Source organism: Lithobates pipiens, unplaced genomic scaffold, assembly GCF_037356315.1.
Source record: "Lithobates pipiens isolate NorthernLeopardFrog02 unplaced genomic scaffold, aLitPip1_a1.2 Scaffold_13, whole genome shotgun sequence".
NCBI lineage: Eukaryota > Metazoa > Chordata > Amphibia > Anura > Ranidae > Lithobates > Lithobates pipiens.
The window spans coordinates 237,220,215-237,232,857 of NW_027507718.1; the positions used below are offsets into that span (position 1 = coordinate 237,220,215).

At 41.7% G+C, this 12,643-nt stretch overlaps 1 protein-coding gene across 3 annotated transcripts in view; it reads right to left on the reverse strand.

The window, feature by feature from the left end:
- The window catches only part of ARHGAP24 (Rho GTPase activating protein 24), a 725,763-nt gene that overhangs the window by 207,273 nt on the left and 505,847 nt on the right, over positions 1 to 12,643 (reverse strand). The window lies entirely within an intron of this gene.

A 12,643-nucleotide genomic window follows, 5' to 3' on the forward strand; every position in this document is an offset into this window, starting at 1 on the left:
GTCAATGTGTGGGTCTCTGACAGGTCCCATACATGTACACGTTTGGGATATCATTCAAGGATGGCAATGCAAGAGAAAAAAAAAAGGAAGGAGACTTTTGAGATGTATAAATTATATTATCGCTGGGCTCCATGGACAAGTATGTATTTTGTATCTCCATAGGAACAATTTATATGCTCACAAAAAAAAATGCTGGGGAGGGTGGAGTTCCTCTTTAACCTCCCTGGCAGTAATTCAGAGCAGTGTTTCTCAACTCCAGTCCTCAAGGCGCCCCAACAGGTCATGTTTTCAGGATTTCCCTCAGATGAAATGGCCATGGTAATTACTATGGCAGTGAAACTGATCAAATCACCTGTGCAAAATAATGGAAATCCTCAAAACATGAACTGTTGGGACGCCTTGAGGACTGGAGTTGAGAAACACTGATCCAGAGTGTGGCTCAGGGTTAATTTTCAGCACCAATAGCAGTAACCCCAAGCCACATTTAGGACTGCATCGCAGTATCCAGGTACAGTTACTTACCTTGTCCCTAGGATCCTGCAATGTCCTCCCACTGTGTCCCCTGCTAGATCCTCTGCCCGATGTATCACTGCTCTGGGTTCCGTTCCCTGCGAGCATCCCGACGCATGGGGGGTCAAGGCCGGCGGCAAATTAAAAAAAAAGTACAAAATTGTCGCTGTCGCCACTTTCAGTGTCTGATGACGAATTTCCCCACAAATCACTATCGCTCAATTCTGCAAGTGATTATAATTCACTATCGCCGTTTTCTAGCTTGTCTGAAACCACTTTTGACGTAGAGGGTTTTCCATTGTGCAGTCCCATGTTTCAAAATTTTTCATACCCGGGATGTTTTTTAAACCAATATGCAGTGTCTAGTATTACAGTGACTAGTAATATTACACCCTTGTTTGGACAGATTTCAGTGTTTTTGATTTGATTACATTATTGAATAAAATGTATTATTATTTTTTATAATTATTTATAGTTATTTATTATATTATAACTTATGATTTTGTGTTTCAAACTTTATTATACCCGGGATGTCTACTAGACTCTGGTTTGGACAGATTTAAGTGAGTTATTTCTAAGAATTACAGGCCTACAATATGAAACAGCAAATTTCCATGCAAAACAATGGGGGTTATTTACGAAAGGCAAATCCACTTTGCACTACAAGTGCAAAGTGCACTTGAAATTGCACTGAAAGTTTATAGCAGAAGCACTTTCACATTTTTGGTTCAATCACACAGACTATTATATGCATTTTTTTTATGCCTAATTAAAAACCTAGTTAAAAACCTCCCAACACTTTCCTTTCTCTGGGTAGCCACACTTGGTGTGTACAACCTGCCATACAAATAACAGCTGTACATGGCCGCACTCATGTAATCATTGTGTATTTTGCGAATGTGAGAAAACATCAAAAGATTTAGGCTAGGCATCAACAATGCTTATTTTAGTCCATGGGCATGCACCTTTTTAGCTGCTCAGTTCACCCGGCCGGCATTCTAATATTCCCAAATGTAAACATGGAGCAGGTAGAGAGGAGAGAGCAGAGTACTTAGAAAATGTGAACTAAGAGAAAATAACTTTCCAGTATGCTGGAGACCTTCATTACTTATACTTTTTTTTTATTTTATTTTTTGTTTTACTCTAGACTTTCTAACATCATTCAGCCCTTCCAGTGGCCCATGTTGTGTAGGACTTTATGATTTTAACTTTATGATATGCCTATTACCATGGTGTCAATATTTATATGCAGTTTTCAGCATACCCTGCGTGTATGCGATTCTGTAAATGCATTTTTGTGTTATTCAGTATGTTATACATGATTTCACATGGTATAATAAAATGCTCTTTTCCAAGACTGCTTTTTGGTATATATCTCTCACTCAAATTCCCCCTTTTTTTGTTGGAACCCATAAAAGCAACACTGTTTTATATCCCATATGTTTACTTTATACAGTGATTGGCCTCATTTAAAGTCCCGCTGACCACTTTCCCTTTTCTTTGTCCATTACTTATAGTGAATAACAGTGGCGGCTGGTGCTCCATCGGTCGGTAGATGGACCTGAAACCCCTCCTTGCTCCAGCCCACACTGCACCCTCACCCCCGTTCCCCTCACCAGCTCACTCACCTTGTGCTTACAGGTGGCGTCTTCCCCCCTCAGTCTCTCCATGTCCCTAAATGCGTCTCCTTCGTGTCCCGGGATATGTCCCCCTCGGCCGTTCGTCCCCTCCTTACAGGTCAATAGGATGGCCTCTCCTTTCGGCTAATCGGGAAACAGGTCTCATGACCTGCTTTTTGATTGGCTGGGAGGAGAATCAGTGTTATAATAGTGAATATTCATTCGCTATTGTCACACAACTGGGTGGGCTGGAGCACAGTGCTCTGCACCCCGAGCCCACTCTTTTCTGAAGCCTATTAGAGCCTCTGGCTCTAATCACGTGCTTAAGAAAAATACACCTCCCCCATTGGAATCCATGGACTGGCACCCTGTATCTAGATCAGGGGGCCAGACTCATGGATGGGGGGGTGGCGCCCGTGTGCCCCTAATGGATGGGCTGCCACTGCTGAATAAGCCTTGTCACTATTGTAGCAGTTATTCAGTACAACACCACATACAGTTTCTCTTTGTATTATAGAACATTTTATTGTTTAAACATTTCTTAAAAAAGGAAACAGGATCAACAGTTTGCTAATGGACAGAGGTTTTATAAACTATACTTTACATCCTTCATAAATTACAATTGTCATCAGCAGCACAGTTTACAATTCCCCAATACAAATTCTTACAATAACTATGTAAACACACTGTAGAAATGGAAGCCAGACCTGCTTGTTTTCTAATAGCCTGAGCAATAGCAATGAATTCATCAACAGCATTCCAAGCTATTTTTTTTAAAATCACAACTGCAGAGCATGTAACTCCTCACAATCGCATACAAAACGGATGCTTAAAGAGGACCTTCACTCTTGGGAGTTACTATAATTCACTGCATTTCCCCTCCCTCTGTAATGTCAAAAAGGCGTTTATTTCCCCCCCAGTCATTCTCACCAAGACCCTGATCCCGCAGCCTCCTGGGATATCACCATCATGTAACCTAGGGACTGCCTACCTCCCAACTTTTTGAGATGGGAACAAGGGACACCTATTATCAAAACTATGTAGGAATAGGGCACACCCCCTGCCATGCCCCCTTAAAGGAGAATTATATAATAAAAAGGTTAGTAGTTAAACCCAAAAATTCAACTTTTACCACTATTATTCCTTTGGATTGGCTTTTGACATTTACAAATGCAGCAATTTAGAAATCGAATGAAAGGTGTAGAACTATGAAACACTTTTTGATAGATAAATAATGCATTTTATATACAACTAGATCAAATGAGGAATAAATGAGGAGAAAAGAGGGACATTGTTCCAAATCAGGGACAGCCCCTCAAAATCATGGACAGTTGGGAGGACTGCAGGAGCAGGGACTCACATTGGTTGGTAAGCGGTCTGGCACCATTATCAGGGGTCAGCTGATATAACCCAGATAAGGCAGCTAGGCTCCCAATGATGTCAGAGGGGAAGACCTGGGCTATGGCACCTTAGCAGTGGATCACAGCAGAGCAACTCTGGTTTTGTTGGCTAGATGAGTATGTGAATCAAGGACAACCCTGGATAACAGGTAAGAGCGGAGAAAAAGGTGGGGGGGGGGGTGGGTTTGAGGTTCCTCTCTAAAAATAAAAATATGTTTCACACAATATGGTTTTATATATAATAAAATATTATATGATATAAGATTTAAAGCTGAGTTCCAGTCCCCCAAGTGATTTTTTTTTAATACTCCGCTATAATTTAGTCCACTTTATATGCAACATTTAGACCAAGGGTCTCAAACTGGTGGCCCTCCAGCTGTTGCGGAACTACAATTACCATGAGGCATTGCAAGGCTGATAGTTACAAGCAAGACTCCCATGGGCAGAGGCATGATGAGACTTGTAGTTCCGCAACAGCTGGAGGGCAGCCACTTTGAGACCCCTGATTTATACAGTATTATTATTATGTACGTAGTCCTTTGTAGTCCTTTTACAGTACTTTAGGTTTACAGGTTAGGTATAACCGGATAGGTTTAACCGGATCTCAGAAGTAGATAGGATCCTTCTCCCCTGTGGGCATCTGAAGCCTTCTTGTATCCATTTCCATGATTCGGTGCAGCTGGCTATCCAGCATGTACCAACCAATCTCCTACCTACGCATGTAATGCCACAGATCGGCGCTCCTTCCTGTCGACAGGTCACCCTAGCAATTCCTCCCATTGGCGACATTTACGGTCGGGAAATAGTGTGAGGTTTCGTTATTAGGGGATCCCCATGGACTCCTAGGATACATGACTCCGATATCCCAGAAGTACATGGAAATCATCTATTTACGTCATCGCCTAGGTGGCCGAAGCCGGAAGTGCTCCAAAAAATAAAGAATTAAAGGTATTTTAAAAAGGAAAAAAAAAAAAAAGTTTGACGTTTAGTAGAGAAATGAGGATGGACATTGGATTTATTGAAAGTGGAAAAAATTAGTGGAACTCTGCTTGAAATATCTAAAAATCCCAGCTTTTAATAGAACAGGTTCAATTAACGTTTATTTCAAAACAGCGTTATCTTTTAAACACACATGAAATGCTGTGTTTTTTATTCTATTATTATATTTGTAGTAGGCTGGCTTCAACTACAGGGGAGATATCACACAAGGTGCATCTGTTTGCGCAGTGGTTAATCTGAAATCAGCCCATGGAGCATCTCTTTGTAACAGCCTGTTGCCTTTGTTTACAGTTAATTTAAGATCTTATTTATGGTGTTGGCAATAACCGTCTAGAGATATCCGATGTAAATTGTCTGAACACATTGAGCAATGGCTGTGGAACAGAATCTTCCTACAGAAATTTGTGCAAACCTCATCTCTTCTCTGTTACACTGTCTGCAAATCTGTAAGAACCACATCACTAAAGATTTTACTGTTCTTTTCTTACTGATACGCGCACTACCGCCGCAGTTACAAAGCAAGTAGAAGTACAAAGATATGATAAATCACTTCTTGATCAGCAAAAAAATGATAGATTTGTGTGATGCTGCTATTAAGTTTCAAGTTGTTAACCCTTAATATATCCCCCCTATACATTGTAAAGCGCTGCGTAAACTGTTGGCGCTATATAAATCGTGAATAATAATAATAATATATACATAGGGCATTTGCATGCATCTTCTTCATCTGCCCTTTCTGCCTATGGCATTGAGAGACATGTATAGGAGGAGGTCGCAGCCAAAAAATGAAATCAGTGATCAAATACCGCTGCAGGTTGTACAAAGTTTTTTTCCCCAAATTTAGCACCACCATCTTGCTTCATGCATAGTATAAAGGTGAGGCTAAACTGTCAACTGACATGACAAAGACATCTCTGCCCATCATGTGACAGTCACGTGTCACTGCTCATGTGTTTATTTTTATTTCTTTTTTTCACCAAAAACCAAAATTAGATCACAATGGTAAATTGTTGCCATCAGCACTAGGTCAAAGCACCAAATAAACACTCCTATTAGGTCCCACAATTGCAACGTCTAGGACAGGGGTCTCCAAACTATGTCCCTCCAGTTGTTCAGGAACTACAGTTCCCATCATGCCTAGCTATGTCTGTCAATGTCAGAGGTTTAATGCCTCATGAGACACGAAGTTCCGCAACAGCTGGAGGGCCATAGTTTGGAGATCCCTGGTCTAGGAGATCCAGAGTTTGCACTCACTAAACCCAGGACCCTGCATTTACTATAACTGGTCTACCACAGTACACAGAACATAGAAATGCAATTATTTTTGTAAATATAAACTGCTAAATACCTTTTCTCATCAGCAGTATATAGCAGTCTTATGACTTCTAGGAGTGTCTGGCCGAGAACTGGTTAAAGCTTGTAGAAGGAGTTTTCATTCTCCTCTCCTATGAGACTGCATGACTGTTGACTTTCTGTCTGATTGGCCCTGCACCAATCACATGTACCATCCCAAGAAAACAAAAATTCTATAGCAATACACACTAAACTGAGCATGTGCAGAGTGCCCCCAAGGCTCAGAGAGGATCAGAGAAGACAAGATCAAACAGCCTTTTCAACACAATGTACAGGATTAACCCATTGGTTTCCACAATGAGTATAAAATGAATAATAAAAAGCATGCTTTATTGCATATACAGATTTATTTTACTGTTGTAGGTTTAGTAACATTTTAAGCGATTCCCGACCAGCGCACGCTGATGTACGTCGGCAGAATGGCACGGGCAGGCAAATGGGCGTACCTGTACGTCCCTCTAAATTTGCCACCCTGCCATCGGGAGGGAGTGCTGGTCGGGACCCCCGTGAGTCCGGTCGCGGGTCCCGCGGACTCGATCAAACCCGCGATCGTCTCACGATGTTGTAAACAGCATCTCCCTGTTCTGCCTAGCAACTAGTGACGCTGATCTCTGCTCCATGTGATTGGAGCAGAGATCAGTGTTCACTAAATTAAAGCCCAGCCCCCAACAGTTAGTAGCACACCCCTAGGAACACTTAACCCCTACACTGCCACCCACTGGTTAACCCCGTCACTGCCAGTGTCATTTACACAGGAATCACTGCATTATATAGCAGTGATTGCTGTATAAATGACAATGGTCCCAAAAATGTGTCAAAAATGTCCCATGTGTCCGCCATAATGTTGCAGTCACAATACAAATCGCTGATCGCCGCCATTACTAGTAAAAAAAAATATATACTAATAAAAATGTCATAAAACTATCCCCTATTTTGTAAACGCTATAACTTTTGGGCAAACCAATCAATAATCGCTTATTGCGATTTTTTTTTACCAAAAATATGTAGAAGAATACGTATCAGTCTAAACTGAGGGAAACAATTTTTTTAATATATATTTTTGGGGGATATTTATTATAACAAAAAGTAAAAAAGAATGCGTTTTTTTCAAAATTGTCGCTCTATTTTTGTTCATAGCGCAAAAAATTAAAACTCGCAGAGGTGATCAAATACCACCAAAAGAAAGCTCTATTTGTGGGAAAAAAAGGACGTCAATTTTGTTTGGGAGCCACGTCGCACGACCGCGCAATTGTCAGTTAAAGCGACGCAGTGCCACAAAAAGCGGTCTAGTCTTTGACCAGCAAAATGGTCCGGGGCTGAAGTGGTTAAGTTATATCCACTTCCTATATGAAATTAACTGGTGTTATTTGCCGGAGAGAGCCTGCCAGCAGCTTAGTTTAAAATATTCTTAATATTTAATCCTCAGTGTGGAAACAGAACAATGCTGGTAAACAATCAGCAATTTCTCCTGGCATGCTCCATAAGCACCTACCCACAAGTCCAACTGTCCACACAGCAGATGTTTTGAGAAAGATTTGTATATTATATCAATAATACAGAATGTAAACTGTTCATCAGGACCTACCAAAAGTTCAGCATAAAATCTTAGCACAATGTTTCTCAACTCCAGTCCTCAAGGCGCCCCAACAGGTCATGTTTTCAGGATTTCAATTATTTTGCACAGGAGATTTGATCAGTTTCACTGCCTTAGTAATTACCAAAGCCGTTTCATCTGAGGGAAATCCTGAAAAAAAGACCGGCTGGGTCGCCTTGAGGACTGTAGTTGAGAAACACTGCTTTAGCACATAAACTAGCACAATACACCACCACAGGATGAAGCTGTGGGTGTATAGATAGATAGTGGAAAAAAGTACCATGTCCTATTAACTAGATTCATATTATTTGGGAGAAATCGTGGACTTTACAGGCACCAATGTATTAAAAAACTATTTTTATTTTAAACAAATGTACAACAATGAATTAAAAACATATAAGGTACAGACTTAAATAGGCGGTAATCCGCACATCCAGCTCTAGCTGCTGGGCCTGGGCCAATAGGTTTAAAGACCACTGGGACTACCCTGAAGTGAGTGGGAGCAGAATACCAGTTTAGAGGTACAAGCTTGACATGTTTCGCGATATGACACTCCTTCGGGAGCTTATCAATATTTTTCACTAAATAGATGGAGAAAACATCAGTAAATATACATAAAATAAAAAGTAAAATAAATCATCAAATATATTATATGTAGATATAAAAAATATATTTCCAAGATTTCATAGCCAAGAGCAGACATACAAAAGCGGGCATGGAGAGATGTGGGGATACACCCGGTATCACAGAGCGAACATGTGACCTGATACCTCAAAGAAAGGTAGGGCATAGGTAACAGTAGTGGAGGACAAGCACCAGCACCACACCCAAAAACAGGGGTATATCCTATATATGGGACCGTCAAGCTTACCAGAGAGTAAATGTATGTATATAAAAAGGCCATGAGGTTTAATTCCTCTACATAGATAGTCCAGAACCTAAGGGCAGTGAAAGGGCTTGTAGCCAGCTCAAAAATTTAGAATGTCATCTAGAGATATAAAAAAGTTGATAAAAAAAAAAAATAGTTTTTTGTGCCTGTAAAGTCCACAAATAAAATTATTCTCAGCATAGAACCTTATCTTACTTAGTGAAGATAGATGGGCAAATTTATATTAAGCCAGATAACACACTGTAGATAAGGACGCATATGCTTTGAACATATATCTCTCAACCCGGCTAAACCCCAAACCCACTGAAAAGTTTGTGATGCAAAGCAGCGAATGTGTGTTTTAGAAAGCCTAAGTACCAAATAGCGTCATTTGTCCTATACACCATATAGTGATCAAAAATAATGCAGCGCCACTTTAAAACCTTCCTTTGATAAGTGTTAGCCCTTGTACACAGGGTCGGACATTCCGATAACCAAATCCGTTGGATTTACCAAATAGCGTCATTTGTCCTATACACCATATAGTGATCAAAAATAATGCAGCGCCACTTTAAAACCTTCCTTTGATAAGTTTTAGCCCTTGTACACAGGGTCAGACATTCCGATAACCAAATCCGTTGGATTTTGTCCGATGGATTTTGTCCGAAACTGGTGTTGCATACACATGGTCAGATAAAGTTGTTGGAAAATCCGATCGTTCAGAACGTGATGACGTTATTTCGTTACAACGGGACTACGTTCAGGCTAGTAGCCAATAGCTTAGGTCTAGGAATTTGATCTGAGCATGCGTGGCACTTTGTCCGATCGGAAATTCTCTACACGCAATCGGACAAAGTCCGATCGGAGCATGTTGTCGGAAAATTTTATAGCCCAGCTCTCAAACTTGGTCCGTCGGATATTCCGACAGAAACAGTCCGATGGAGCCCACACACTGTCGGATTATCCGACAACACGGTCCGATTGGACATTTACCATCGGAATGTCCGACCGTGTGTACAAGGGCTTACACTGTGTAGATAGTACAGCGGCTTTTATTTACAGTATTTTATTTATTTAACTATCTACTTTTTCTCTTCACCTTAGAACTACCAAATAAATACATTATGCACACATAATACGTCTTGCATGAGGTCTTTTAAACGATTCCCAAATGTTTGTACAAAACTGCATCGTTCTAGCCTCGTGAAAACAGTTTGGCCCATACAGTGTAAAAAATTGGTGTTTTGGGTGCCCGAGTGGCACAGGTGCAGCATATAACCCACTGCCAGCATCCTGTTAATTTCAATGATAGGCTGAAATATGCGGTGGCTGTACTCACCTAGGCCTTGTGCTGCTTGGTACTTACATACAGAGCTGTATGCATACAAGAATGTTTGCCCTGAACGCACACTTTGCATGCAGGTGCCGTATATTTCAGTCTGTCATTGATTTTCACAGGCTACTGGTGGCCGGCTGTACACTTCATCTGTTCCTCCTGGGCACCCTAACCCATGGTGCATGAGGCCTTAAATATGCACAAGACAGTATCCTTGTTGACACTATATTAAATCTTACATGAGAAGACATCAACGTATAGTCCTTGTCTTTACAGACCTCAATCATACAATGCATGGGAACAGCATGACAACTTTCCAACCAGCTCATTAATAATTTTTATGTCAAGGCTAAAAAAAATGCCACATGTTTGAGGTTCTTGTTCTTTTTGCTTTTCCTAATAACCAGCAAGTACAAAACAGCTGAATCATGTTTACATGGGAAAAAAGCAATATTATATATCAGAACATTTTGTACCATTTGCTTTTATTAATGATGCCCATTGCAAAAACATTTTTTCAATTAGTCTTGAGCCAAGCTTACATCTGGCTTAGTATACATACAGTATATGTCAGACTGCATTCACTTGCTAACACGTTTAAAGTGTATTAAAACCAAAAAAAAATAAGTTTAACATATTTCAGTTTACCAATTCTTAGATGTGGTGGCTTTTTTTTTCAGGTTTTTTTCTTCTCTTTATTCTAACCTGTTGATTGGACCATTAAGTCTGTTATTCTCCAACTTCCTTTAACAGACCAAGCTGTCCATCAAAAATGGCAGTTAGAGGGTTGGGAGCAACCAACTATATGCATCACAAGCAGTTCCAGAGTGGTTGTGGTGCAGCCCCATTCACTTGAAATTAGCACATTCGGTGAAGGTAATACCCACCAAACATGACAGCATTGTGGCCACATTATGTGTACACCCTCATCTGGCTGTCTTGGCAGCTTAGGGGGGGGGGGGGGGCAAATGGATGGGCAGTAAAAACTAAGGGCCATCTGTCTATTTTTACCCTCCCACTGGCTGGATATCACCAGGTGAAAATAAAGGAAAAAAAAGGAAAAAAGTCCAAAACAAGAAAATGAGTGCAGCCACCACAGGTTGGGTAAGCTGCAATATACGTTGTATTACATTTTTTGGGGGTATAATACCACTTTAAATTGATTGGAAAATCCAATTTTTTTTCTTCTAAAAATAACAAACATTTTATACTTATCTGCTCTGCTGCAGTGGATTTACACAGAGCAGCCCAGATCCTCCTCTTCTTTGGTCCCTCTTCGGCTCTCCTGGCCCCTCTTTCTAAATAGAGTCCTCTGCTTGCACAGGTTCACTGATGACTAGGGTTGCCACCTGTCCGGTTTTGACCCGGACAGTACGGGTTTAGGAGGCTGTGCCCGGGTTTCCCTCTGCCTCACACCCAGACACCATTTCCAGCTGACAGAGGTACCATGGGGTCTCCTTTTACGAGCCCCAGCACACAGGGGGACCTGGACAGCAGGGGTATCGGAGCGGCAGGCGGGGGGAGCAATTACAGAGCAATCAAAAAATATGGGAGAGAGCGGGTGACAGACAGCTGCTGGTGTGGAAGGTTTTAATAAAATAAATGCTTAAAAACAAACAATCCACTCACTCTCCATGTCAGAGTTGTATATGTCAGTCTGTGAAGTTGGCTGTCCCATTCTCCCCTCCGATCCACACTGCTCTTATCACTGAATCTCTGGAGGAAGCCAAGGATACAGAGCTGTGGGGAGACTGCAGTGAGCTGTCAGCCTGGGATGCTGTGACCAATCAGAGCATTCCAGAGGCTTAACCAAGCCTCCATCATCAGAGGCTGACAGTTCACATGAGTTTCCCGCGGCTCTCTGTTTCCTCCAGGGATTCAGTGATAAGAGCAGCGTGGATCGGAGGGGAGAATGGGACAGCCAACTTCACAGATTGACATATACAGCTCTGACATGGAGAGTGAGTGGATTGCTTTTAAGCATTTATTTTATTAAAAACTTCTGCACCAGCAGCTGCCTGTCGCCTCTCTCTCCCTTATGTTTTGACCCTTCTGTGTTTGCCACCTCCTCCTGTGTATTTGCACCCCCCTCCTCTGTAATTGCCCCCTCTCTGTAATTTCCCCTCTCCTCTGTATTTGCACCCCCTTCCTCTGTAATTGTCCCTCCCTTCTCTGTAATTGCCCCCCTCCTCTGTATTTGCACCCCTCCTCTGTATTTGCCCCCCCCTCCTCTGTATTTGCACCCCCTCCTCTGTAATTTCCCCCCTTCTTGCACCCCTCTCCTCTGTAATTGCCCCCCTCCTCTAATTGCTCCCCAATCTCTGTAATTGTCCCCCCTCCTCTGTAATTGCTCCTCACACCCATGCATGGACTTTGATTTATGTTCACGAAGCAATTGCATGGACTTGAATTAAGGAACACTACTTTTTGTTTATTGCATTGTTTGCACATTCCATTTCAGTCACTTTTTTTGCTATTTTTGATTGTGTTATATACATTTTTGCATTATTGTTTATTTATGCACATTTATTAGATACTACAGTGTATTGCCCTATATTGCACATTTGATCACTTTGTGAGGTGGATTCACTTTTGTTTCACCTTATATGTTTAGAGATATTATTTTTTTCATTTTCAGTTTATTTTGCTGGCAGCGCCGCAATTTATTTATCACTTGCTCCTCACACCCGCCGCTCCGAACCGCCTGCTGTCCGGGTCTCCCTGTGTGCTGGGGCCCCGTGATACCCCCTGTCGGCTGCCATGGGGGTATTGGAGGGAGGAGGCTGTGTGTAGCACTGACCCCCGAACGAGCGGCTGGATTTTCTAGGCTTACCGTTACCTTCTCCGCCTCGTATACGTCTAGGGGTTTCCCAAGGTAGATGGCCCAATAAACTGTAGAGACCAACACTTGAATCCCTTTAGGGATTTTTATTTGCAAAACGTTTAACAGAACACAGTCTCTCA